General features: G+C 38.9%; 1 long non-coding RNA gene across 1 annotated transcript in view; it reads left to right on the forward strand.

Moving 5' to 3' along the window:
• LOC115341622 overlaps positions 1-27,978 on the forward strand; it is a 298,778-nt gene that overhangs the window by 252,727 nt on the left and 18,073 nt on the right. The window contains exons 4-5 of the long non-coding RNA XR_003923462.2: positions 15,382-15,438; positions 26,070-26,204. This is a non-coding gene — a long non-coding RNA (uncharacterized LOC115341622). The remainder of the gene's footprint in view (positions 1-15,381; positions 15,439-26,069; positions 26,205-27,978) is intronic.

Raw genomic sequence — 27,978 nt, forward strand, 5'->3', positions numbered from 1 at the left:
GGGAAGTTTTAGATTCTGATATGCTCTTTTTTGTGTGTGTGCATTTGTTGCATAGTGTCATCCTTAGTCTGTATTTAAGAAATGCCAGGTAATAGCATCCAATTTTTATACAAATATGCACTACTAGTTACTAGCAATATTACAGTTTTTCCTTTATATCTTTTTGCATAATGTTTTTGGTTTTTTCTGTTAAGAGATTTAGAAAGGCATCAACTACATTTAAGTGTACTCATTTTGGGTGTGGGGGCCTACCGTACCTGAATTCCACTGGAGTTTTTAAAAATATTTCTCACTTCTGACTCTACGTATAGAATTTTTCAAATAGTCCTAAAGAACTTAGTGAATGAGCTTTCCATAGTGGCCTTTAAACACCTTGAAAAACCCTCTCCTTACAGATAGAAATTTAAGGCCTGGCACATATTTGAACGATGTATGTAAATGTACTGATTAGCATGGTTTTGAGCGAGATCCATAACTTATCCAAACCAAGATCAGATTATACAGGGACATGGAACTGGTTGGAGATTCCCCTGAGCAGATGGGAAGTGGTATTAGTGTAGTGTCATAACCAGTGTAGCGTCCATGAGCCAAGAAGAGAACTGCTGGCCAAATCCAGAGGAGCTGGTGGACTTGCAGGTGGCGAGAAGCAGCTTCTGAGAAGTCATACGCTGTTTGCATTGGCAGGAATGTACGGTCACTCGTTGTGCAGGCAAGATGGGTCACTCAAGGACACATCTGATGCTAGACCCAGACCCAGGCCTACCTCTGCTCTTTGTATGTGTTGAGCAAAACAGAGCAGACCAACAATTTTTTCAGGTAAGTCCTGTCTAACAGGGCAGCAGCAGGGTTGCCAAGGACACGGCACTGAAGTCTTTCAAGGTCATGTCGATACGAGCACAGACCGTAGTATCGCGTGATGGACGTTCGTGAGAGGCAGCAGCTCCCAGTTTCTAGTATTCCTAGGAGGGGTCTAGATCTAGATCTTTCTGCATCTTCCATTAATAAGGACCCCTCTCCTGGTAAGCAATAATTTATTTATTAATGGAAGATTAGTACCAGAGGCCCTGACCTAGTCAGCAGCTTGTTTAGCGTGGCTTCTTGCGCAAGGTGCACACTGACAAAAGAGAGGGGTCCGGAATGCACAAAGCCAACTGATCACCATATTATTTGGGGGCCTGTGCATCTCTGTGCACCCTTTTGGTTATGTAGGCTGGATGTCCTGGGCTCTATCCACCTGCCATGCTGCTTCTCTGTGGCTGAGGGACCAAGATGTCACAGCAACCACAGTACTAAGGTGCTCAGGAGTGCCTGCAGGATCACAGAACTGATGCAGAGCAGGAGGTGTCTACCCTTGAACTGAAACGCTCCTACTGTGCTTAGGGCTTGGAGCAGCACAGAGCTTTAGGAGATATATTTGCTTCCACACAACAGGTGGCATCAAGCGTATACATGGTTGTCATTCAGCATGTATCCTTAGGTACTCCTTCACTCATCTGTTGCGTGCTTTGTTGTAAGTTCAGAGGCGAGCCAGCTCCTTACTACTGTTATCACAGGCAATTCTGAAACCCTCTTCTAGGGATGGCTGTTGTTGTACAGCACAGATGTATCACACAAGTAGCAGACAGTACCTTATGTATGACTATTTAGTTCAACTGCAAATTCTTTGGAACACTGTGGCAGGATTATATTGCAGAATTATGTGGGAAGATAATGAAGCACAGAGGAGGAGCAAGGAACTGAACTTGGGAAATAGAAAGCTTCTATAATAAATGAGAGATGTGTCTTCTTCAAAGGAATGTGAGGGTTGACCTTAACAACTTTAAAGAATTGCTTTTTTTCTCTCTACTAGCCATCTTTTCCTTTGTTTTGAACATGGGTCTGAATAGGTTCACTTGTTGACCACTGGCTCTGGCCCTGGAATAGATACTTGAAACAGGCAATTCTTATCCACCCTTCACTGTGCAGAGCAGGATTTTATAGACCTCTTATATCCTTCAATGTTGTCTCTTTCCCATGCTGAAGAGGCATAGCCGGCTGTCAGTCATTCCTCGCTTATTCAGGAGACACATCTGGCTGTATGTTTCAACTGCAAATTTGTAACCCCTAATTTGAAGAAGAGAAATGTAGTTTGGCACATCATCATGGAAGGACCTGGGTATCATTGTTGCAAGCTATGTCTCTGTTGTGGAACGCAGAGCTTCCCAGCTCTGCTGCAAGGAGCCTGAAGGGCTGACTCAGGCCTCTTGTTATTTCCAAGACTTCCTACTACAGGCGTGAGAGGCTGGGAGGCTCAGATTACAAGACTTTTAATTCCTCTTGTTAAAAATCACCATCATTCTGCCAGCACTAAAGGTGAAAGACATGCAGTTGGTCAGGGTCTTGGTTGCACCTTTGTTTATGTTTTGTTTAAACGAGTAACTTTTTTTTTTTTTTTAACCAAAATATTGCCTTCTAAGAAATATTTAACTTCTCACTCTATAACAGAACTATTAATTTCTCCCTGGAAGTTTGGAATTTCTATCTTGAAGATACTTCACTTTTCAACAGTCCTTTCCCAACATTGGTCAAGTCAGTAATTCTTCCATGACCTGTAAGGTTTTTTACACATTGGAGTTTAACCAAATCCCCTCGTCTTTTAACATTCAAGGGAAGCCATAGCTTCTGCCCTCCCAAGATGTCAGTCACAAACTCCCATTGGACTAGGATTTTTCAGTAGGGCCAGGATTTCACCTATGTCTGTGCAAGAACAAATTGATTCACAACCCTGAGCTACTGCACCAGAGGGGAAAATTAACTGCTTCTGCAAGCCATCAAATTGTTATTAAAAAAAAAAACAACAACAAAACACAACAGAAACTTATTATAAAGTCAGTGTGAAAGTATTCAGTCCCTGACACTTCTCTGTTTCTTGTGAGAACTTGCAGTATATTTAGCTCTTTGACAAGGTTATACATTACACCTAAAAAGAAAGGGGAAGGAAACACTCCACACTGCAGACAAAGCCTAGAATTATCTTTAATAGGTGAAAGGCAGCTGTGACCCCAGCTCAGTGCTGTGATGGAGAGCTGCCGGTGTGACAGCTCCTTTCTGCACTCTCAGATACAATGAGACAGATGGAAGCAGAGTGGCATTCTCCTACTTCCAATTCTGCGGGAATCAGAGGGAGAGTCAAACTTGGTAAAAGCAGAATGAGACACTTTCAAGGTACTTTCAAGTAACTTGAAGCATTTGAAAGACTTGACTTTCTATGGTATCTGAACACCATTGACAGGAAAATGAGAAAAAGGGGAAAAGCTGTTACATTTCTTCCTACAAATGATTCAAAATGCTGGAGTTCACTTTTTTTTTTTTTTTTTTTTTTGTGCTCAGCTGAAAGTTTGAGAATAGCTCCGTACACATTTATTCCAGGGAGAAATAGGAGGTGGGGGGTGTCACTGAAGATCCAGAAGCTGAATGCAGTAAAAATATACCAAACCCATGCTCTTTCAGCCCTTAATTCAGTGGCCCTCAAATGAGACCCTTTCCCAGTCTTTAAATGCATTCTGTTAAAAATCTTAACCAATAACTGTGATCAGTAAAACTGAGCTGCCAAACAGGCTAGTCAAGCACACACCCCAGCTGCCAAAACAAACCATTTGGATTTTTAAAGACAACATTTATGAGAGCTCAGGTAACGTGCTAATTACGAAGTCATGAAATCACTTTAGAACAGTTTATTATTTAAAGATCTGTAGATGTTAAAAGAAGTGGAGAGAAAGTTTTGGGGGTTTAAAATTATTTTTAAGCAAAAATTAAAGTAAACGATGCTGAACTTACACATCACTTTGATGTATAGTTTTATATATGTGATAATATACACATAACACATAGTTCGAGTGGCACCTCTCCTGCGGATTGGTTTATGAGCTGAGGTTCTAGCCCTCTGTAGTTTAAACCCTTTGGTCTTGAAGCTCTTATTTGGTATTTGAATTAATTTGGTTGCTGTTGCAGACTTGCACGCATTGTTCCCAGCAAGTTTCTAGCAGGTTTTGAATCCCAGAGCAGATGTCCCTTTCCTCTAATAGGACATTTTGATTTTCAGTGGTCATAGCAACAAAATGCCCTCCTTGGCCTTCTTGAAGAAAACCTCGATAGGAAAAGCATTTTAATTAAGAAAATATACTAATTAGGTACCACCTGAAGTGATGATAAGAGTTTCACTTCATTAGCGAGGCTGGGTGTGTTTGGAGTAACTCACCTGGCAACAAGGGGACTCATTTTTCAGGCTATTTTCAATATTTCTCTTCCTGCAGGGAGAAAGCAATCTTAATTAAAACCCGTGAAAAGCAGGGCATTTTTAGCTGCTAATTTACAGAAGTTTGAATAAGTCAAAAGAGGAAAAGACACCTTTTGGCAAATGGTGTATATAGATGTCTGCCAGCAAGCCTGCACTTAGCAACAGGAGCTTTTTATAACACTGAGAGAGGCTGCTGTACTGCTGAAACTGCAGGGTTCTTCTAAGATGAAGGCTGGGGTCAGTGGTGTTCATGAGCGTGTGTCCCCTGACCCAGACAGGGCCTTTAAACCCCTCCATCCCATATAATTTATAATACACACTATTTGTGAGCCCGTCGGGAATAATCTGCGCTGCTACAAACCAGAATTTCATGATCCCGTATGTAGTCTGTGCACACACCTCAGGGCTCTTTTCCCTAATTCTAATATCTTTCTGCCTTTTCCCCCAGCTTTTTTTTTTTTTTCCCCAGCCATTTTCAGAGATTCTTGAAAGATGGAGGAAAAAAAAAAGTTTGTTTTCAGTATTTGTGCTTGATTTGTGCCCTTTGCTCTTTCAGTCTCTTGCACTGACACATACAAACCCAGCCTCAGGCATAGCTCAAAAACACACTATTCAACCATCATGCCTACGAGGAGTTCACAACGCAGTGTGATCTCATTCTGGGTGATTCTTTTATGTCAATAGCTCCATTTGGTGCTTGCTCCTAGATCAGCTTGATTTTTTTCACTTGTGTGGGTTTCAGTGATTGGCGTTTGTGGGATTTCTCTTCCTCCCCCTTTTTGTCAATCAGAAAGACTTGGTCCTCCTTCCCAGGCAAATGAGCCCATTTAGGTGCATGATAGGGGACTTAAGGTCCAAAGTTACCATGTTTTGACAGGCCTAACTGTTGGATTAGAAGGACTGGCAGCCCTTTCAGAAGGCTTGTTAAGAAGCCCGATTGAAAATTTGCGCGATATTGTTAATGCTGGATTAAGGGAGGGTCTTTAAATACTGACTTCCTTTTGCAGATAATGAGGGAGGTACAGGCAAGTGCTGCTGCTCAGGTAGATGCTAAAGGTGGGCATTCAATGGAAGACTTCTGAACTGACAGGATGAGTTTTCTGGGGGAGCTCAGAAGGGGCCAAGTCAGGTGGCCTTGACTGGAGTCCATTGAAGGTTTGGTGAGACTCAAGATTTGACTGCAGGAGAACTAGAATTACCCTGTGTTCCACCCTACTTAAACTATCTGCAAATCCTCTGATTTAATCATTTTCTAATAGGACATAGTGATGTTGTCGCTGATGTTCATCTAACACAACCTTTTTCTTTTCCTCTTTTCATCAGTATTTAAAAATGAGTAAAAAAAGAGTTGGCAGCAGTTTAGATGTCTGGAAAAAAACAGAAATAGGAACATCCTTATTATGTGGGTGACAACCGAGTCAGATTATTTCAGCAATGCTATTTATAGTAAAGCTCTTCTTAAAATTGTTTAATTAATGCAAGCACTGCAAACTGCTGGCCTGATACATTTTCTCCATTTAAAGAAGGAAAAATGGGTTTGCTTTTTTTTTTTTTTTTTTTTTTTTTAAAACATCAGTCAAATGAAGCCAGATGCACAGACACTGAAGAAAAAATAGTGCTGACATTTCTATATGCATTCTGGATTCTGTCTTCAACAAATAACAGCTAGAGCCAAGCAGTGTGGCTTTTTGGCCCCAAGCCAGCCAAGCCTTAATGCTTTAAAATCCAGCCATGTATACACTGTCTGACAGTTGTAGCATACAGCAACATACACCAAGCCTTAATCTTTCCTTCTTCATGGTTCCTATTGAGGGCACTTACATTGTATTTATTGTAAATGCAAAATCAGACCAGATTGTAGAGTTCTTGCTTCTAGAAATGTGTTGATGCTTAAACTTCACCACTGATCTGTATTTGAGGGTGATTTTAAAATAGTATGCCATACACTCATCTCTGTTTGTAGCACAGAAATGGTGAAGAGTACTCTGAAGTATCCAGTATTTAATATTATCAACATCCAAGTTGATGTATCTCTCTTTTCTCTGTCTCTTTAAGGTCTCTCAAAGCAGACAATAAGTAAGTAGGCTTTCCCATTCTCCTCCATTTCTGAGAGATGAATCCATGTGCATGTACTTTTCCTTGTTTAGAGAAACAGGCCTATCTGCTGCAGCCTGTCTCCCTCTCAACTGGACATCAGGTCTGTAGTTTAGACGTGAGCCTGAAGAGTTGATTGCTCGTGGTATGATGTGTCAAACATCACAGCAATGAAAGTGCAAGCATTTTACAGGACACATAGTTGCAAGGCAGCCACGCCTGCTAAGTGTCCAGTCAGTCTTATTCTAAGATACTCCATCATTGCAAGCACTTTAGATGTCCTTGCAAGGTCAGGATAATATTCACTATGCAATCCTGGGAACATAACTTACCAAAGCGTTCGCAATGACTAAAATACCTTGAAATTATACATGTCGGTGATTCTTGGAAGAGCAGAGTCTGTATTTGGCTAAGTAGGCAAGTACTGTGCTGCTTTCCTTCCTTCAAAGGAAGCTGTTATGTACATCCTCATCGCTTAACAAGAATAAATAATAATTTTGCATAATTGCCTAAGTATTATTGACAGGACTGGTTAGATGATACACTGTGCCCTTAAAGCAGCTGTTTTCACTTAAAGGGTAATTGAAATCTTTTACAGGCATAAAATACAAAGCCAGTTTGAAAAAAGCAAGCCTCTGAATTTGCTTATTCTCCACATGAGTAATTTTGTTTCACTGAAAATAATACAACTTTGCTGGAAGCTCATGTTGCAAGTTAGGAGGATATTAGCATAAATTGTTTGAAAAATCTCCCTGCTCTTAACCTTATTTCTTCTCTCTGTTCTCGCCATTTCCATATCTAAGCATAAACCCATGTGAGCACCATTTCTCACTATTTTAAGTGAAGCAAGGTTTATGAGGAAGGTTAATATCTTTTATTTGCCTAACTGATATAGTTAGGGGAAAAAGAGACAGACATTTTGGCATACAGTTACTCAGATCATTGGAGATTGTCTTGGCTTCCTGAAATCTTGTCTGTTTTCTTCTAAAAATGTCAGTCTAATAAAAAGATATTAAATCTCCCTACATACCTTCTTTGTTTAGATCCTTAGACCATAACAACATTACTATTTTAATACATCATAATTGTATACAAATAATACATTCTAGACAAATTATCCTCAGTTTTCTTGTAGAACACATTGTCTGGAAGCCAGAGAAAGTGCAAGCTAACCTAATTTATTCTCTTTCAGTGGAAAAATAATGCTGTGTGCTACCTACGTACTTACCCAACTCTTTTCTCTAGCTAATGACCAGCCTATTTTCCCATCTCTGGGAGTCTTCAGAATTTAAATAAAATTTAAGTATCTATTCAGAAAAATCCTAGCTGGGGTGCCTTATGATTCTTCAGTTAGCCGAAACTGTAAGATTTTACCTCATACCTCATAAGATTTTATGTCATGTTGTATTGTCTCACAAACCAAAACACTGTCCACAATCAGCACGGATAGGTTAAAGCTGCAGATGGTATTGTTTCCAAATGTATTTTTGTTCAGAGTATTCTTAAAATTTCAAGTAACAATGGTGATCAACAGTCAAAGATAAAGTGTAGCAATATTCCAAAAACGTCCGGTGCTTCTCAACAAAAGGGTGGCCAGAGGCAAATCTTGCTTGTCTCCATTGATACAGTGTTGTGGCTTAGGCTTTTTTGTCTCTTTCTGAGAACCATGTCTTGGTGTAAATGAGAAGCTACTCCATGTTTCCATCTCTGAGAGGAAGTTCAAAGATAGGAATTAGTAAGTAGCCCAGTCAAAAACACTGGTATTACTAAGCTTGCAACTGGACTATTATTATAAAGTAATTATATTAAAAAATGAAGTGCTTATATATAAGTTTTTCTTCTTGTTGCATATACATGCTGGAAGTATGTCCATGGTATAAGCAAAGTGGAATTAATTTTGTAGGAAGCCAAGAACTACTTCATCTGAAAGGGGTAGCACCTTATCACCCGAAACTGATTACTGCAGGGGTCATCATTTTGAATTGAAGCTGGTGAAGGTGTCTGTATGGGAACAAGAGAGGAGAGGGCCACTGCTGCTGCGAGGAAAGGAGCTCCATGTCTCAGATCCAGACTGCCAGAGGCAGGAGCGGCCTTTCAACTGGGTGTCAGGGTTATCAGTAAGACTGCTGAAGTCTCCCTTTGTCTTAACTGAATGTGCCGGCCATGCACATCTCCTCGAGCAGTAGTGCTGTGGTGGTTTACTCGGGTAAGACAAGGTTTTTAGGGAGAAGGTGTATAATTTATTGAACCAGATCACCTTGACATTTGCTCCTTTGTACTTTACGTTGCCTCCCTTCATGTACAGAATCCTAGGTTGGAAACCCCTAATGTGAAAAATAAAAAATTGCATGGAGTGTGATGGCATAATTGAAAATAGGACAGTAAGTAATTTTTGCCATAATAACTTACAGATATTGGAAGATTTTGACAAAGTCACCCCCCACCACTCTCCTTCCCTGCTTTCAGAGGATTTACCATTATTTCCCCCCACCAAAAAAAGTAGTTGGAAAGTAGAATTCCTCTTCTGAACAAGAAAGTGAAAGAAAAACATTGTAGTGCAAAACCTGAAATTTTATTTTGGGATAAATTGAAATTATATTTTCATTCAGTCGTATCAAAATGTTTCAGCAATCTCAAAACAGTACTGTCTGATTCAACTTTTAAAACTGCATACAGTTATAAGGTGTAATAATAATGCTTCAATACTGTAGTAGTAATCATAATACACAAAATATTTTAACTGTTACTTAAATATCAGAAGACTGAACTTTTCTTAACAAAAAGGTTTGGTTACTTGCCAATATGATTCATGACAAACCCTTGCACAATTCCAAAATTTTTTAATTTACTCTCTTGTGGAAAATCTTTCTGTCTAGAATTTTGACTAACTCTATCTGCAATGTAATGGACTTCTGGCTCCAAGTATTTTTGCAGCATGTGCTAGTGAAGTGCTTTGAGAGAGATTTGGTTGGTTTTTTTACATCGGGTGGCTTTGGGTAGATCCAGTTTAAAGCATGGAGAATATTGAAATTATATGGGCTGATTTTCAAGTCCTTTTGCATTCAGTGGATTATACTGGTTAGATATTAGTTTTGTTTAGATTGGTTTTGATTTTGACTCAGTCTGGTTTTAGATTAAATCTCTATAAGATGTCTGCTGCATGCTCAGTGGTTAGGACGCATGTGAGCTTCCAGGAACATTAAAACATAAGGATTTTTATAATTTTAAACATATGAGGAGTTCAGTTAAATTCTAAGTGTTGTTCATACAGTCCAAGACATGAGGGCATTTAGAATTAAAAACAAGACCTTTAAGGAATTCAGAAAATGCACTAATAATATTGGACTTTGAAACAAGGCAGATGTTTGACCCTAATTTACCCATTTTGGTCTACCATTTTCCCTCCTTGCAAGGGGTTTGCTAAGGTTTACTGAAGGTGTCTACCACAAGCTGTTAGTTTTACCATCGGTGTTGTTCATATAAGAGCAATGATTTGTATCCTGATGTCACCATGCTGACTTTTGCTCTTGTCACTGAAATGCTCTATTCGTGAAGTCTGACTAAGTGTGGTTTTAATAAAAAGACTTGCTAGTTCTTTGACTGAACAACACTTAGATTATTGGCTGTTGTAAAATGGTTGTAGTGGGACCTAAACCTCAGTGAAGAATGCCAAGTGGTTTTCTTTGGCTTTTTATCTAATCCAACATTTGTTAACTACCTTTACATGACAATAAGAAGAGTAGTTCCCAAGTGCTATACAATTACATTTTAAAAGATTCTACTTTTTATGGTGACTGCTGAAATAAAACTCTCACAGGCAGATGTGTAAATATGGTTTGATATATTTCCCAGTCTTTTTGTGATGGCAAGGTTAAGGTAGCGTGAGCATCTTCTTGGTGCTCAGTGAGAAGAGACTTGGTGTGTTACGGGTGAGCCCGGTGTGCATTACCTTCTTACCATTGCCTCAAGCTTGCCATGGTAATTTTTCTTTTTCCTTATACGTAAACCTAAAAGAAATAATGTGGTCATCTCAACAGCAGAGAAAGTGTCATTAAAATGAACACGATTATGACAGATATATTATCAAAATTCAGTATGCCAGACAACTACAAAACAGCTAGCTGCTAAATGTGTGGGAACTTAAGGACTTTATGAATCCTTGGTGGGCTCAGATATAAAACAGGATGCCTTTTATTCAAAAAGATTCAACTGGTTGGACTGATTACTTTGCTTTAAGTAGGATGCTGTAATTGGGATTTAAGTTTAAATGAACAATGCCTCCTTAAATTCTATAGGAGAGTATTTGCACATTTGTAAGCACTGACTGTGCTGTATAACCATATTATTTGGTGACTGGCTGTATTAATTTGGTGAATCAGCTAGATGGTGATTCAGTTCAGGATCACTGTGAATCCATGGATTTTTATTGACTCCATTTCAATTTTGACCTTTGCTTGTATCATCTAATTTCATTTTAGTAAAAGTTTACAGTAGAAAACTGTAGCAATATATTAGATCTGAAGTTTTCTCCTTTTTCAGCTCTTAAAAAAGCCTGTGAAAAAATAGACAGAATGAGTTATTCTTCCAACATACCAGCTTGAATGAAAACCTCAAGTATATAAACAAATGAGGCAAGGAATCTGAGGGCCACTTGGATTTTTGTCAAAGGATATATAATTTGGTATAACTGGGTTATCAGATCAGAGACTTATTGTCCAAATCAAATGTGGTAGAAAATGCCTTCTGTGGCCCCAGAGCTAAATCAGACATGTTTAGGCTGTTATGAATTTATGAGGATTTTGGAAGGATGTAAATCAGGTTTACAAAAACTTATTTCCAGCCGTAATTACTTCATAAAAACAAATGATACAGTACTGCACCTAGGCAACAATGCCAAACTAACAGGGCAGAATAAAGCATGCAAAAGAGAATGACACATAAGAGATAAGTAGTCATAATTTGTTTGCAGGCTTTGTTTCATGATTCTGTAACATATTTATCGGGAAAAAGCAGAGGGATTTCAAAGCAACTATTCTGGGCACTCCTCCAGAATTAAGTGCAGCTGTTTATGCCTTAAAGTCAATTATTTTTTGTGTTTGTTCTCTAATCATTCATTATTTGTAGATGCCACAAAACAATCCGTGAAGAGCTGACAGAACAAACATTATTCCCTGTAGATTTTTTTTTTAAATATTCATCGTATGCTTAAAGTTTGTATAAGGGAGTTCTGTGAACTCAGCAGTACTGAAGGTGGAGAAGGGCAGCAATGTGTGAATTTAAAGCCTTTTAGTGCTATTAAAAAATCAAATTCTTATTTATTTTTAAAATTGCTTGGTTTATGTTTTCCCTTTCCTTCTGGCACATGTTACTGTTGGGATAAATCTATTAAAATATGGGCTGAGTCAGTGTGAATCTATTGCACTGTGATCCTTTTCAAATTAATATTTCAAACAAAGATTTATCTCTGTCACTGTAATGGTACAAATACCTTTGCCCACCTGATGCTGGCTTGCCTGCTGCTGGATCCTCACCTTGAGAATTTCAGTAGTGGCTTAATTATTAATAGAGGACAGATATGATCCTTAGCTGCAATGGAAGAGAGTTTCAATGAAGAATGCTCGCAGCAATCACTACGGTTTTCAGTTTAGCATTGTGTGCTTTGGGTAGCCTGAGTAAAAGCCCAAGTCACGAACGTTTTTACAAACATTAATCTCAGAAAGTTGTGTTAGATTAATTGCCTGAAATATATATAAAAATAGCTCAGATGGGTCCCCGTGGGTCCATACCAGCTAAATAGAATGTACCAGCCAAAAAACATTTCAGGTGCCACTAGATGACAAGTCTGTATTGCAACACTACCTCTCCCTTCAATAGTTAGACCAGTATTTCCAGGACTTGTCTATCAAACCCTCCATACAGAATCTTGTAGGAGTGGCTGACTGACTGATGCACATGACGAAAGCCCTCTGTTTTGTTTCCTGCCGCCTCTAGTTCTGTAAAAGCAGAGAGAAACAGGATGAATAAACAGTCTAGTTGCGCCTGTTAAAACTTACCACTCTTTGTACTAGAAAAGAGAAGAAATATACAGACACAAGGGCTAGAGCCACTAGTGGGACAAGAACAGCTGTGGCATTGTACAAGAAAAGAAAAGAGAAGGGGGTAATACAAGAATAAAACCAAAAAAATTCATGGGGAGAGAAAGATGTCCAGTAATAGAGAAACATGTGTAAAAGAACAAGGGGGACAGCAGGGAACACCCTACAAAAGGCCTGCTTTCTACTTGACTGCCCTTGTTTTGGATGCAGACTGCTTTCATACAATAAGATGCTGGCATTCAGAAATAGAGTTCAATAGGACTTAAAGGCAGCTTGTATTTTAAAAGCTTTACCATGAGCTCAGTCCTTCTTTCCTGTTCCAATTTTGATTATTCCAATGGAGAGCCTGATCTTGCTTTTCATTTGGGTATGGGGCAAGCAGAAAACTTTTACAGGTGTAGTCAGTTCATCAGTAGCACTGAAGGCACCTAATTCAACTTGTATCTTCCAATGGAAATCAGGGAAGCTGCAGATGAAATAAAATGAGCATGAGAGGGGAGTAAGAGCCTGGATCCATTGCCCTTGTAGAGGCAAAGAATGTGAGTCAGTGTGCTCTTGCCTGTGCATCTCTGCTAGTGCATAAACCCAAGTGACTTGCCTGTTATGTGTAATAGATGGACAGCTGTTGGCCATGTCTGTTTGGGGTTTTTTTTTTTTGGCGGGGGGGGTTCATATTCAAACCCCTTTCTCATCCTTCAGAGTTATTTGTGATGACATCTTCAGCTATAATTGGCCCCATTCCCTCAAGGACATAGCTTCCGTTCCATTTACAGTCTACTCTCCTTATGTCTAATAGCTGCAGATGGAAATAACCAGCAATAAGTTCACAATAAATCTTTTCTTATTCCATAAAATCACAAGCCTCCAGTTTGCTCTCTCAATTGTATGGCGTATTAGTTTTCTGATTCTGTTTTTAAGGGAAGGTTGGGGTTTGCTTTTGAAAGGGTTAGCAAAAGGCTAAATTCCTTGCAAAGAATAACGTGCTGAGCCATACAATGACCCATCGCAATGACTGACACTGACCCAGGATAGGTAGCTCTGGTTCCCAATGCGAACTTTGCCAGATCTTGCGACTTTAGGCTCTGCTAGATAATATGATATCTGGGACACATACATGCAAGATGCTTTATTTTGTATCTCTTACTATTAAACTACATAAAACCAGGAAATGTAGCAAAATGCTAAATAAATGCGGATTGCCTGTTTTCTAGAGTATTATTCTGTAAGCCACCAGCATATTCAGCTTTGAAAATAAGCTGTTGCACAGAGATAGTAGCTAGTGTCCATGGGAATTTTCTTGCAATTGAAACTGGCTTATTTATGTATTGATTAAAATATTGTTTAAGACATTTTGGGAAGATGAGTATTTAGAGGACAGTTTAATAATTTAACCACCCAGCTTAGTCCTCTCTATGCCTCACAAGTTCCAGAAAAGAAATGCCTGTAAAATACAAGTCTAAGAAATGTCATTACAGCATTGGCTAATATAAACTGCTTGATGCAGCAATGTCAGTCTAAGAATGAATGATTGCTCTGTAGGCAAGTGTTTTCATGACTGAAATAAAGAGATGCTGGGTGCTGAAGCACCTGCAAAGTGATGGGTGGATTGAGTACTTAGATGCCAGCCTGAGTCTGGTATATACGCAGGAATCAGAAATGATGTTGCTAGGTAAAGTGAAGTATTACAGTAGTACTTGACCTTTGCAGACCCATGGTTAAATCCACTGGAAAGGATACCATTTATTAGAATAATTCTCATTAAAAATATGTTTCTACTTTTCACCCACTATGAACATTAATGTGGGTGTAAAAATACAGCAAATTAGCACGCAATGAAATGTAATTCAGAGCAGAGTCTGCGGGGAGGGCAGTGCTGCTACCTTCTCTCTACCTATAGGATGGAGTTAAATCTGAGTCCTATTTTGATCCCATAACTATGAACCTACTGCCTTTCATAAATGTTAGTTTCATTTAAAAGTAACAGCTTTTGCGGGGAAAAAAAAAAAAAAAGAAGGGAAAAAAACCTACAAAACCCCCACTATCAATTCATCTAGCTGTTTGGTTGAAATGGTAGCTATATTCATGCAGCAGAAACACTGATTTTGTTTTCTGACACTTTGGAAGCACAGAGACTATAGATGTAGTTCTGCTCATGCTCTTGTTTCAAATAAGGTATAATCCAAATAACTTCTATGAATCAAATTCTGGCTTCAGTCCACTGAAACTGGAGATATTCAGCAGTGTTAGGAGAGCAAATGCAGATGTACTCTAGTGTAAGTGGAGAATTCAGCCAAGTAGATCTGTTGAACTATAAAAGAAAGTGTAATAGTGATTAAAATCAGGTTCAACATGTAATGCAGTGTTCAGCTAAGCTCATCCCATAGTTTCTATACATACTCCTGAAGTCCCAAGCACAAAAAATAATGCACAGAATGCCAATCTTAACTCTGAATTTCTTTGATTTGGTTGGCAGGTGTCATGATGACCTGAACATCATTTAAGCTGAAAAGAGGGGGGTGACGGGGTGGGGTGTATGTTAGTCTCTTGTGGCATTATTGTACATTATATACAACATTCTAGATGTGGAGCGATTTATCTATTTTTATAGAGGTGGTAACATTAATTTTAATGTTAGCCTTTGGTATGACACAGACTTTGTCTTCATTATTCTGAAATATTGTTTGAAAAAAACCCCACAAATCCATTTATGTTTTCAATTTGCTTTGAACTATTTTTCAACAGCTCAGGTCAAGACCTAATTTCTACAGCAATGTTCACTGTATTTTATTGTTCACCAGCGAATTGTACATGATTAAGGAATCCATCAGGAAAATTCTCTTTTTATTCTTTCTATAACATCTCTTTTCCCAATGACTCACTTGCAGTATTTTTTTTATTTTTATTTTTTTTTTTTAGTATGGGAGCTGGAATAAAATTTGAGGATGAAAAATGGATGCTATACTTCAGAAATTAGTAAGTTCCTTTGTAATTTTGCATTTTATAACACAACACGGTATTTCAATCTTGTACATGTGGAAAAACTCATTCAAATGTTTGCAATACAGTGTCTGCTGGAGTTCTAACAAGGCACTATTGTTTGCTTTCAAGCCTAAGAATCCCACCAAAAATATTCATGCTGGCAAACATCTGAGTGACCTGATTCACCAATTCATCTGTTCATAAATAAATAGTTATTTAAAGAAATACATTATATATGTGTATGTATGCATGTCTGCATATACACACATGCATGTCTCTCAAACACAGAAACCAATCAACTTTTTGAGGCTTAAAATTAAATACCTCTCACGTAAGGTTTTTGTGAGTAAGGAAGTAGCCAAGCTGTCCAAAACATCGGTCCTTGCTGGTGTGTGATGGAAAAGTGTATGTACACATGTTCAAAACAGAGAGGTTTAACCGATGTCTTGCTTAATGGGTAAGTTCACAAAAACTCTTGTGTTGATAACGTGCCCTTTGCTGTTGGTTGTATTATGTATAGAGTCAAAATTGCTATCCCAGATTTACCTCTGCAAACATTATTATGCTGTAATTTCTGCAGTTGAAATAAACTGTAAGGATACAAACTCTAATTAGCAGTAAGTTTAGTAAAAGTTTTATAGCATCATAAAAGTTATTAAAATTTAGATTTTTCAACTGCAGAAGCATGACAAAGTCTATTAAACCCCATTAACAATACCTGTAGTATCTGACTTACTCATAGTGAAAGGTCTTAGATGTGCCGCTATAGTAAAGTGCTCAATTTACATATATACCGTATAGACATGTGCATATATACGTATACCCCACCAACACAAAGCCTAAATAGATCAGGTTATAGGTGATCCATGGAAAATGGACTGTGTGCTAATTTCAGTACTCTGATACCATCATATCTGTTCTGTCTAAAGAAGTATCACTGCATGGTTATTACACAGGAACCAGTCTTTACAGACCAGTTGCAGACTTTTTTGATGATGTGAGCAAGCAGGAGCTGTCATCTTTAATCTATGGGTTCCCACCCAATTAAAGGGAAAAGAGCAGGCAGCAGGTTGGACTCAGACTGATGTCCGAGTCAGGGTAATTAGGATTGTAAAAGATGTTTTAATGGACTAGGACCTAGCACAAAAAAGCTCGAGATTCATAGAAATTTATTTGGGGGTGGGTTATCGGAGTCTTGGACTCGCCATCAAAAGAACACTTTTGGTAGTGTTTCAGGAATGCAGGAATCATAATTACCTGTTAAAGCAATTAATATTTTGGACCCTGTTTGGGAGGTTGTTAAATCATTGTGGGAAAAGGCATGCCAATTTTGGCAAAGGCGGTAGGCAAAGCAAGGAGGAAGCTGTGCCGCACACAGCTAGGAACAAGGCACAACGATGCCTTAGGAACAATGGTGCTGGCTGAGACCGCAGGGAGATTCTTCATCACCCTCTCTTTTCTAAGCTCCAGGAGATTTTATGTTTATGACTTCACGGAGTCAGAATCAGTTTTAGCAGTCTGTGGAACTGAGGCCTTTTTCTCTTCCCTCTCTTTTTGAGCTTGTTACCCAGCAGTCTTCAGCTAACTTCCATCACCTGCATATCTCAGAGGGCTTATGTTTCAAGCAGTGCTCCCAGGCTGATACCTTCTCGAAATTGTGTATCATGCAAAGGAGTTGGTACCAGCACAGCATTTATCAAGGTTAAGATGAAAAATCCCTTCTTGGGATTTCTCTGAGAATACACCAGGTGGTGCCATGGATGTTTGCTGAGACAATGTGTAATTACTTTTCTTGTTCTGCCAGAAAAGCTTTAAAAGGCCACATGAGTTCTACTTTATCACTTGCCCCCCTCTTTTCACTCATGCTGCCTGCAACTCACTTGGACTCTGTTCTGGAAATGTCTCTGTGCTCAGTGCATGTGACCCCAATTACTCCTTCTTGCTATTTCTCCTTCTCCTCCCCTCCCTAAATGCTACTGGATTTTCTTCTTTACATTTACATTATGACTAAGAGAAATAGCCCCCTGCCCTTCCCAATAACTCAATACATGAATCTGCAATCTGCCATCTCGTATGAAACATTTTAAGCCATATAGAACTGCTCTGTATCTTGTTGTTTAGCTAATCTGTTAATAGAACTGAGTGGACAAGGTTAAAAATAGATCTGCCTCTTAAAGCAACAATAGTTTCATTTTAAATGAAAAAGTAGTTTCCATTGATTCCGCCCTTATCGTGCTGGAACCTTCTGATTCTGTACATGTCTAAATTAATGCAGGTAGAAGGCTCTTTTGAATAGTAATGTCTTTTCCACAGTTGGTCCTTGCTTAGCTCATCTTTGGTTGCCGTGATGATCTTGTAGGGTCCCTGTCCAGTCTGCTGCTGTTCCTGCTCCTATGCAGTGAAATGTGAAATTGCAGTCTTCTGCACCAGAAGTGTGAATGGCTTGTACTAAAGCAAGCATCGGTGCGTGTAATGGCAACGGCCATGAAAAGGAAGTTTGCAGCAAATCACCCTATGCACAAGGCATGGGAGAAGGTCATTATAGGGCTAATACTTGGAGAGAAGTTACAATTTATGTGTAAAAAATATTTTGTCAGACACAAGGCTGAAGCTGGCAGTCATTCCCTTTTAGAAGTTCTTCACCAGATGGGGTGAAGGTCATGTTCCTATCATTGATCACTTCTGACTGATGATCTAAATGATCAATTACATATTTTTAATAGTATACTTGCGTGCATCCAGCCAACTAGCTATGACTTTCTCAAATCCAAATGTCATCTATTAACAGACTCGCCATATGCAGATTTTTTTTTTTAGGATGGAATTACTATCAAATTGCAAAGGTATTTACTAAGCACTGGTTTGGATTATCTTGCCAAAATGTTATAAGTCTCCAAATTGTTCTTCTTGAGAAAGGTATTTAAGTTTTAAGTGGATTCAGCTACACTCAAGGTAAGGGGTAGCTGGAGTAACTGTCTGCTGCAGTAAACAGTGCAAATGAATGGGTCTTAGTCCCTTAGCGAATCCATGCATACTTGTAAAAATATAAGCTTATAAGCACACATTGGCAGGAGAGAAAGAAAGAAGCTATTCATGTGCTTAGAATTAGGTGTGTACATAGCTACTGTGTGGAGCAGAGGAGATGTCTGTACTGCATTGGTGGCACAGTATATTTTCCTTGGTATATCTGCTCCTTTGGCTGCCAGCACAAAACTAAATACAGGAGTGGTGTTAGGAAAGCGCAGCTGAGAATAGATGAAACAATGAAAGAGAAGGAAGTAACTCTGGGGATGATACCACTGTTCTTGTGTTAAACTGTAGGTGAGATGACAGTGTTTGAATGTGGTGCTTAATGAAAAGAGATATAATATACACTACATACTTTAACATGTAGTATGGAAATTTGTTTAGAGAGGAAAGAGAATAAGAGCTGAATTTTTTGTCTCCTATGCTGCTTGTATTTTTCTCAGATCGTACATCCCAAACTAGGTCTTCAAGGTGCATTCCTTTTTTGGCACACCTGTCTCCAGGCAATATCAGTCAGTATTCACCAAGAAATGCCAATCACCAATCTCTGGGACAGCTCTGTTAATGTATCACAAAAGGCTAGGTTCAAAAGAGCACCAAGGCATGAAACTCTCTTGCCAAGGTGAACTGTGCAGGAGGTTTTGGGTTGTTAGCACTCAGAGAAGCGAAGCATTCAGCAGGGCCGTGGAGCTGAGGCAAAGGCTTCTGTAGCATGTGTGTGACAGAGATGGTCTTTTCTAAACTCGGGCAGAAGTGGCTAGGTATAGGCCTTTCAGAAGGGTGTTGCAGGTCCTTGCTCCTCAGTTCTGTATATATTTGCACAGATAGCGGATAGTGTGCCTGTTTGGAAGGATTATTCTGAATTTCTGGATGAGCTTCTAGTCACAGGCAGTTGATTTCACTCCGTTAACACTGTATAACGAAGTGAGATGCAACAGTTTTATCCAGAGAGAGATCAAATTAATGGACCGTTCCATTTCAGGAGGCTGCTGAAGAAGCCTAAGTAGAAGCCTCTAATGTGAAAGGAGCACAATGTGAAGGACCTCAGGTGCAGCATCCCCTCAGCCCTTGCATACAGACATTATATGCAGCAGACACATTGCCACTGCATACACACAGAGGGGACTCTCGGGAAATGTGACCTTTTATGTCTCATCACAGGGAATTTGACTCAGAGGTACTGCTGCAGTTATACAGACTCTCAGTTTCTTCTTTTGTGAGTTTTCTTATCAGCTTATATGATCTCATTTCAGTATTTTTAGTGGATTCTCTGTTTGCTCACAAGGCCAGGAGAGGAAAGAAAAAAAAACCTTCCTGTTCCACACACACACACTGGTATGTAGATAAAACGCCACATTCTTCAATCAGATTTTTAAAATTGGAATTTTGCTGCTGTTACAGTTTAGCCTCAGGCTGGTAATTTGGCGCTTGCTTCAGTCGCTGGGGTCGCTAATTGGAAAAAGTACAGAACAGAAGAGAGAGTCAGGAGGGGAGAGGTGGGGGTGGATCACATTTATACCAAATAACCAAGTCCCCCAGCACACAAATTCAACCAAACTTTAAGTATCCATTTTTTTTCCCCTGAAGAGAGTAGAAGGGAAACAAAGATATTAGGCCCTGACGACAAAGTCTCTAGAAAAGTATAAAATCTAATAACACTGACTTTCCATCCAACCTCTCACACATGTATCAGAGGAAAATGTCCCTTGCTAAATACAGTGAAAATTCAGTTGGGCAGCATTATTTATTTTCTTTTTAACACTGCCATTCCCACACATATGAGTATACTTCTTCTATCTGTGCAGATATCTTCATAGATGATATATCACTAGTATACATAATTCACAGGGGCTCAGTGCAAAAACTAAAGAGTTTTCTCAATTTGGGGCCAATTTTCAAAACTGAAAATGAGCTGCATCAGTGCCAGCTACGAACTTTTTCTCTTGATGTGGCTAGGAATGTGAGTGGATGTCACTGAGCTTTAAACTTCTTTGGACATTATTAGAAGGCTCCATAATTTCCTTTCAGCCTATGAAAGCTGTCTTGTTGAATAATATGCCCTTAGGAGAACAGCATTATGTGAACAGGACTTCTGGGATGCGAGGACTCAGGGGAATCCTGCATCAACGGTCTCTCACATTGTGCTCTTCAGATGAGAAGCTTCTATGTGGGCTACTTAAGGAGCTGCGGGCAGGCAGCATCTCTGGAGACCTGCTTTGTTGTCCACTTTATTTTGGCCCCGAATTCCTCATCCTCCCAATTTTATGAAGCTGTAGCCATGGTGCAGGAACTGCATCTCTGTGGGTACATATGTATAGACAGTACCCCTGTGTCTGCTTTAGTGAGGGGGGAAATTTGTCCCACAGCATTCACCAGTGTAGGTTTAAGAGAATATGTTAGTGTAGTAGGTGTAGTAAATGGGATTTTTATAATATACTGTTGTACGCAGGTGACTTCAGAATCCAAGTCTGTTGTATTTTTTGTTGTATAAGTAAGTTTACTTAGAAACTTGTATTAATTGAAAGGAATGCTTTTACTCAGCCAGGAGTTATTGACCACTTTGACAAAAAACGTGCACTCTACAAAGCTTAAATTACATAATTGTTCAAGAAGGACTAGCACCTCCTGTGGAATCCTTAGTTAGAGGAGAGAGATAGTTACATTAATCAGGACTTCTGGGGATGCCAATAACGATAATTCTTTTCTAATGTACTGATATAACTCTCAATTGTTTCATATTAAGCTGAGAAAATGGGAAGAGTTAGAAGATGGTACATGTTTTAATAGAAGCAATAATTCTGGTTGAAGGGTTGTCTGAATGCTGTGCTGGGGAAATGAAACCAATAGATCCCATTTTACAGAATATAGCTGTGTAAGAAGAAAAGGTCATAGTCCTGGGCCTAATTCTGTTACTGTTTTAAAGCTGTTGTTAGTATTTTTCAATTTATTTTATGGTTTTAAAATGGGGACAAACATATAGATGTAATAATTACTGCAAACTACAAAACATTTTCTTTGTTTGGATCATATGCTATAAGCTTATTAGCCAGTGTGACTCCGCTGCCTTCCGCTGTCCTTAGTTATGTCAGTTTACACCAGGTAAAGATCCAGCTCACAATATTTCTTTCCTGCTGATGATTATTTTGTGCTGATGGGCTATTAGCTATTATGGGCTACTCAGCTATCTAACACACACTGCATTCATACCCAGAATTCTTGCTAAGTGAGTAGTAACAAGTAACTGCCTTTGAATTTTCATGAGCTAAGCATCGTGGGTCAGATTCTCATTTAGTCTAAGGCACCTCTAGATGCTGTGGCATTATAAAGTGGCCTTGTTGTGGACATAAAATAACGCTAGCCTTTTGAAGAATGACGCCACGTGATTTCTCATAGCTCTTTTATTTACCATAAGCACTTTGCAGTCTGATCCCATTTTCCTTTATATTGTTTCCTTTTGGGAAGTCTAAGCGGTGAAATCCTTAACACGGGCCTGTGGCTGGTAGCCTCCCAACCTTAGAGGAAAGCAATCCCTGCTGAACCTCATTAGCACTGTCTGTTAGTAAGTACTGTGTCATCAGCTTGTCGTGGTTGTTACAAAATCTGGACCTATTTTAGTGCTGTACCAACTAGTGATGATGTTTAATAAATAATACATTACTGGTCTAACTACTAGCTGAGGAGATGTGTACAGCTTTTAATTAGTGTCTTCCAGTATTCTCCCCCTAATTAGAAAGGAGTCCAGAGCTCAATTACCACTTACAGAAGATAAGAATTGAAAATACTGTGAAAACCTCAAACTATCATTATTTTCATGCAACTAAAAGTCTGTCCACCTTAGATAATTTGAAGTCATAGGTATGTAAAATCATCACAGCCAATAACTGGAAAGTTTTTGGCTGACAATGCCCTACTCCCTGGTAATGAAATATTTGCCTATTCTCATTGTTAGTGTGACACGCTATATAGAACAATATGAAAGGTTTAAGTGTTAATAGGATTAATATACCTGGCGTCGTGTACATAATTCCTTAAGGAAATTCTTCCTCTCCACTAATTCTGAAGTAGTGCTGTTACATACCTTTCACCATTTATAAGGCAGTGTTGTCTAATTGTTTTCCATGAGAACAGAACTCAAGAACTGTTGGCTTCAAATCCCTTGTCTATTCCTAGCCCATTCTGAGTCTTGGGGAAAACTCAGTACCTCAGTTTTACCTCAGAAAAAGTAAGAATAACTAACGAGCCCAATTCACAAGGCTTTGCAAAAATTACTGTATGCTTTTTTAATAAAAAATTATTTTACTATATAATAGAAGTGCAAAGTGTTCTATAGTAGCATCTACAACATTATAAGCTTGAGTAGGAAAAAAAAAAAAGTAGATCTCATCAGAACTTGTGTTTCCTAAAAACTGAGATAGAGGTTATTTTTTAAAAAACCATTCCTATATTTTTCTTTTGGGCCACTTCTTACCCCCCATGGGTTTTTTGTTCTTACAGGCATTTGCATTACTCTATAGTTATACCACCTACTTTCCCAAGGTTTCTAGGAAACTGGTTGAAAAAAAATATTGTGCTGCCACTACATTTTCCGTATCTATTTCTGTGACTAAACAGAGGACTTCATTCTTCTGGAATATTAATCTACTTCATTTAACAAGCATCAAAATGAAATGAATATTTGCAAAGGTCAAGTTACAGTATATGGCAGGAAAAACATGCCAAAAAAAATTAAAATTGCTAGGGCTGTATAGGAAAGTCACACGCACCACATATTGCTCACAGGTGCTCTTTGTGAAGCCCAATCCAATAAATGTCAGTCCAGTCATTTACACTAGGAGAGTGCCAGTCATGTAAAAAGAAACAGAAGAACAGATGCCTTATGAGAAACAAGCCCAATACAAATAAACTCAAAACTGATTATAAAAAATTCACAATAAACAAGTATTAAAACACATCTGAACTGCATTTGGGATTCTGCAAATGTTTTGTCTACGTTTGGGATTCAGTGAATGATTTGCAAAGCAAGAGGCAAATAATTCTGAGTGCTTTGTAAGTATTTTGAAACCTTGCCTCTGCATCTCTGTGAGTTTTTTTTTTTATTTTATTTTATTTTAATTCCTTTGACTTTCTCTCCATGTTTTTTGAACTTTGGTTTTCAAAAGGCCAAAATGTCCACGAAAATATGGTGAAATTTAAGAATTTCATCTATGGGGTTTTTTTGTTTGCTTTTGTTTAAGTGCCGAGGGCTAAATGTTTGACTTTTAGCATGTGTTTTGAAAAGCTTACACACCCCTGACTTTTTAGGAACTAGGACTGGCTTTAAAATCTGCTTAAAAAAAAAAAGCGAGTTCTGTGGGTTTGGTGTTTATTGTAAACATTTCAAGGTTAAAGCTATTATCACTGACAAGAGGGCGCCAGGTTCATCAGCTACCCACACTTTAGTTCCCTGTTGGCAAGTGGTGTCTGTATGTGTTAAAGTCAGAGCTGGAGAATCTAGCACAGGTTCAGAACTACTTGAGTGTAAGAGTTTGTAACTGTTAGATAAACGTTTATAGTGTCACATCTCTTTTTTTTTTTTTTTTAATTGATATTCTGCTTTATATAAGCCAAAGATCTCATAAAAGGCTGTGGATTCTGCTCTAATGCCATTTTTAGTAGTCCAGTTTCATGTAAGGCACAGCAACCTCCGGGTGTAGGTGTCCTAACCAGATCCAGTCTACAGTGCTGCTGGCCACTTCTGGTCTGCTGACATTTCTGAAAAACTGGAATCAAATGCAGCTGAGCTGAACAAATTTTTAAAGGAAAGCCGGATGTGGAATTCATTCTTCTTTTTTTTTTTTTTTTTTTTTTTTTTTTTTTTAATCCAAAATAAATATAGGAGCCCTAAAGTTCTGGAATATGTAGACCTCAAGCTTGAAATTTTATACTCCTAAAGACTAGTGCAGAGCAAGCAGCAGTAAAACTCACCAGATAAATGGTCTCGACTCTGACCAGAGAGACCACCCTTTTGTGTAAAAAGCTAACTTGTATTCCTTGCTCATTTAATCCCCTGCTTTTCTGCTGAAACGGTTGACAAGGGACTCATTCCCACCAGTAACTAGGCTGAAGCCACACATTCATTTCATATATGCCACCGAACAGATCTGTAATACTAATGATTTTCAGACTCTATGAAGTGGAGTTGGATCTGACCCTGTGACCAGAAGGTTAAAGGCTTCAAATCCAATTACCAAATCCCAGAGCTACCGAGTCACTTTTGCTTAAACATGACGTCAGCACTGATGAAAACCATAGTAAGCTATTGTATTCAGCCAGGTAGACCAGCAACACGAAGGAGAGTTGCTAGGATATGCCCCTTTCAGACAGCATATTTCACCTCTTCTCCTTTTCCAGAGACAGTATTCATCTTTCTTCAGAAAGGAAGTGTCAAGTAGTTGAGAAGGATCCTGTGAACATAAAATATACAATCCCATCCTCGGCACCATGCTCATGTTAAGTATTTGAAAATACTGGGCGATCCCCAAGTGAAAAATTGACTACTGCACATTGTTTATTCATAGCCTATCTACAAGTGGCATTTGATATTCAAGCTTCATGCTTAGCAACTGGTTGATGCCACCTCTTGCCAGTCATCTTTTTGCTGGTGCTGCTGTTCTGTCATGGCTGAGAGTGACACACCCATGCACACAGGCGAACAGTGGCTGACAAAATGTAAATGTACAGGGCAAGAACATGAACAGTTCTGCTTCCAAGTCATCCCTTGTGGCCTCCTTCCTCGTTCATGTGGCTGTGTGATGGCAAAGGCCCTGTTTATGTGCAAGGAAGACCTCAGCTGTAGGCAAGTTCTGTGACACTGGAGGGCAAGGAGATGTTTTACTGGAACTAGACTTTGGCTAGCAATTTGGGAAGAGCAGAGCGGGTTAAATCAGGAAAAATAAGAAACACGAAGCAAGACAGGAGAAAAGGTAGAAACTTAGCAGCAGCAGAACCACTGAACTTGTAAATTACTTTGATCTGTCTGATGGAGATGTCTGAGAAGAACTAGGGTTCAGCCATATTTTGTACACAGTTAGGGTTTTTCTTGAGGATCTGCTATAGACCTGTTATGTTGCTATGATTGTTTGAGCGTTTGGAGGGAAATTAAAGTCCCCTAAAATCAACTAATAAATGTGACTTTATGACTGTTATGCCTGAGAGGAAATATAGTGCAAAATCATACTGGAGAACCCAGAACTGGATGCAGTACTTCAGATGACGCCTCACCAGTGCCAAGTAGAGAGAAAGGATCACCTCCCTTGACCTGCTGGCAATGCTGTTCCAAATGGAGCCAGGATACTGTTGCGAACCTGCTGTGGGTACACTCTGCCCCATCGGCCACGTCTTATTGAAGATGTTAGACAGTATTGACCCCTGGGGTCTTGCTTTCAGATGGACTTTGATCAACTGATCACAAGCCTCTGGGCCTGGTTGTTCAGCTGGTTTTCTCTTGACCTCGCAGTACATTTTGGAATTGGAGAGGAATTGGACAAGGGACTGTTGGCTCATGTTACCTCAGAGTTGAAGGTATTCAGAATTCAAAAGCATTTTCCTTTTTTTTTCAGGGAAGCTTCCTTCTTTAACAAGATGACCTGTCCAGAAGAATATAACAACAACAGATAGTAAATTTCTGAACTCCTCTGAGGAATGTCTAAAAAATGACATTGCATTGTTGTTGAGCACATTCTCTTTGCTGAAAGGTACAACATAAATATCAATAATTATAATTTAACTACTGCTATAAATAGTACTGTATTCAGCTTTGTTTTATAAAATAATTTTAGTCTCTGTGGACACAGGAACGATTTGTGTATGTTTACAATATTACTGACCATTATTATGAATGAATTAAGAAAAAGGTCTGTTCCTCCTTGGGTGAAAATCATTTGGCCAGTTTCTTATCTGGAAATGTCTCACAACAACCGCTACTAGTCTATATGTTGTATGAAAAGAAAGAAGGACAAAGGAACATTACGTAGGAAGATAGGGCACAAAGAGAAGGGTAGAGGCCAGAAAGGAGATGTGATAAAAAGGCAATATTTAAAAAACTTTTAAGCTAAGGACGGAGATTTTTTCCCCTACCTGAACAAAGGCAGAAGCAGTAGGCTCAGGATGCCTCACATACAACCCTTCTCAGAAACAAGCTCATTCACTGAATGAGCTCTGCTCCACTGGAAGTGTTTATTTCCACTGCCGATGGGCAGCCTCATTTGGCAGATGAACACTACCAGTGGCTAAATACTGCTTTATTTCCTCCATTCCTTCACAACTGAGACCTACATGGACTGCAGGTAACTGGAATGATAAAGAATGGCAGCTGCGGATGTATTGTTAAATGAACTTCTTTCAAACTCGCATCTTATTTAAGTGCAAGTCTCAAATATTTTACTGGTTTCAAGTCTTCAGAGTCAATGCTATTCTTCATGTGCATTTCTTTGCTTCATGTGTTCGATGATTGCGTAGACCAAGACAAACATAGAAGCCATAGAATCATATAGGTTGGAAAAGACCTTTAAGACCATCGAGTCCAACTGTAAACCTAACGCTGCCAAGTCCACCACTAAACCATGTCCCTAAGTGCCACATCTGCATGTCCTTTAAATACCTCATGCTCCTAGGAGTTGAGCATGGGCTCTCATAGCAGCAAACTTGCAACAATAATTGTATGTGCTGCTTGTCAGAGTGGAGTGCTGCATGATAGGAGAAGCTATTGTAAGCCAATTAAAGTAAATGCATCTGAAATAAACTATCACACCTTAGGAACTTCAGTGATGGCTGTTTGGAGTGAATATTACATATAGAATAACCTATTCTTACTTAATTTATTCTGTTTCAGAAAAACAGAATTCTGTCTTTTGAAAAGGCTCCTTTTTAGACAAAAGCTTGATCCTCTATTAATTATTTCCTAGGCAAAACTGGGACTAGATATCCATTTGCAGAAGAGAAAGGGATAAATTTCATATATTGTGTGCACGTATATATTTCCCACTGGGATAGATTTCAAACAAAATAATGAAAAAAAAAAAATTGTTTTAAAGAGCTAAATGAGGGTGGAGGCTAGAATGGGAGGTGAACATGTCTGGGCTTGGTTTCTTGTTTTAGGGGTTTAATGTTAGATACAGCTTAGAGACTCCTGGGGATTATAAAAAATTGAATTTTTGTGATGAAGGATTTTATGGCATTTCTGAAGTATGAAATGTTCTCAACCATTGCTGCAAGCTCAGGCAAGCTTAACATCACCTCCTCAGCATGATTGGCTATTTCATTATGCAATAGAAAAGCAGTGGAATTTGCTTAAGATTTAAAAAGAAAGCTTCATATGCAAGGGGCAATTTACTAGGATTTAAATGTCTCTAAAGGAAAGATTTAAATCTGTATAGGAAAATATAGGCACATTTTCTCTATTACCATTTCTAACTCTTCATGTATACACTGTAAATCTCAAGAGGACTATGTGCGGGACTTCATTCTAGA

The sequence above is a fragment of the Aquila chrysaetos genome, chromosome 5 (genome assembly GCF_900496995.4).
Source record: "Aquila chrysaetos chrysaetos chromosome 5, bAquChr1.4, whole genome shotgun sequence".
Taxonomy (NCBI): domain Eukaryota; kingdom Metazoa; phylum Chordata; class Aves; order Accipitriformes; family Accipitridae; genus Aquila; species Aquila chrysaetos.